The following is a 1,839-nucleotide window of genomic DNA, read 5'->3' as shown; positions in this document are numbered from 1 at the left end:
TTGTGACCGGTGGAAGCTTGATCTTGTTGTTCTCTAATAAGTATTTGAAGATGCCGGGAAGTTCATCATCTTTGAATGAGTATTCCTTCGGAAATCTAGGCTCAGAAGTCTTAGGCTGCCTCGGGGGCTGCTGATTCTGATTTGACGCCAACTGGAAGGATGACTGCTGTGGTTGTTGTTGCGGGGGCTGTTGCGACGTTTGATGTGCATCCACAGCTGCCGTGGACCCTCTTCCTCTGCCTCGAGGGTTAAAGTTCTGCTTTTGATTTTGATTCTGATTATTAGCTGGTGGCAAACCTCGCTCCAAATTCTTTCTCTTGAGGAAGCGTTCAGCTTGTTCACCTCTTACTTTCATCTCTTTCCAAGTTTTAGAGGGAACAACCCCCACCACTTCTAATACATCCAAGGACAGATTATTATGACATGTTTGCAGAATAAATTCCTCAGTGAGTGGATCTCTGCAGTTCACCGCTTTGTCCCGAAATCGTTTGACAAAGACGTCGACCGATTCTCCATCTTTCTGCTTCTCATCCAACAACGTGCCAATTGAGACCTTTGTGTCGTCGTCGAAGAAATTGGTGAGGAATAACTCTTCCATGTCTGCCCAGCTAGTGATACTCCCAGGCTTAAGGCGTCGGTACCAATCGAAGGCAGGCCCGCGAAGGGTTCCTACGAATGACCGGACCATCAGGGTTTCGTTCCCGGATATTGCGCCGAGATGCGACTTGAAATAGATCAAGTGCTGAGTTGGTGAACCCCTGCCATCAAAAGGAGTAAAGTTAATCAAATTAAATTTCTGGGGATAAGGAATCAGGTCCCACTCCCTCGGGTACGGGTATGGAATGCCCGTTTTCTTCACTTCCTGAGCCGTCATCAGAGCGTTGACTTTGCTCTCGAGATCATGCATCTTCTTGTCCTCTTCCTCGCTTTTCTTCAAGTAGATCTGTGGAGGTTGAGTGGATGACTTGGTCGGACCGCTTCCGGAGTTGTCTTTATCTCATTACGCCGGCTGGATTCCGCCTTCTGGCTCGACTCCGGTTGGTGTTGCTGAACCTGCAAGTCTCGCATCTGCTGCATAGTCAACTCCATTTCGGTTTTGAACTCAGCTCTAATTTCTTCGCGTTGTTTAGTCAACGCCTCCTGCAGGATATGAGCCAATTGATCCGGCGTGATTGCAAATGATTCTCTGACTTGCCCAACACTGGACGCGGTATCGTCCGATGCAATGGCGGAACAAGTATCTGACATTTCTTCATCTGAAGAGTGCCCCTCGTGCATTCTCTTGTAATCTCGACGTAGGTTGGCTCTTCTTTGTAACCGCGACATCCTTTGAGAAAGACCCTGCTCAACTCTCCCTCCCGGAGAAAAATCAGGGTCGTAGTTAACTGTCTTTTGCTTTCCTTTATTGGTCATGTTGATAGTGACCTCAGGGAACTCATCTTGTTTGATTACAGGTTTCTTTTTGTTGAAACGTCTTGTTTTGGGTCTTGACGCTTCATTGGACAATCTTTGAAATACGGAGAATCTTGTTGAATTATTCTTAGAGCATCCGCATTCTGTCAACACTGCTTTAATGAGTCTCTCGCAAGCGCAATGAGACTCGTTTTCTCTGACAACCCTCTTTCTTGAGTTATCTTTCTGATAGTACAGCTCATCATTATTGTGATTCGAGCAACCTATCTTTTGCCTTTGAACTTTGTTAACATGCACAGGACGACTGGTCGTCGCCTCTAAGCGATCCAAAGTTGAATTTTTAAATCCACCCCTTTACGGGAGTGGGGTTTTCATAGGTCCTAAACGAGAGTGGACTGATATTCTCTCGTTCCGGATTTGTACAGT

The sequence above is a fragment of the Asparagus officinalis genome, chromosome 3 (genome assembly GCF_001876935.1).
Source record: "Asparagus officinalis chromosome 3, Aspof.V1, whole genome shotgun sequence".
Lineage (NCBI taxonomy): Eukaryota > Viridiplantae > Streptophyta > Magnoliopsida > Asparagales > Asparagaceae > Asparagus > Asparagus officinalis.
The sequence above is the reverse complement of the archived record's forward strand: the minus strand, read 5'-3'. Positions refer to the sequence as shown.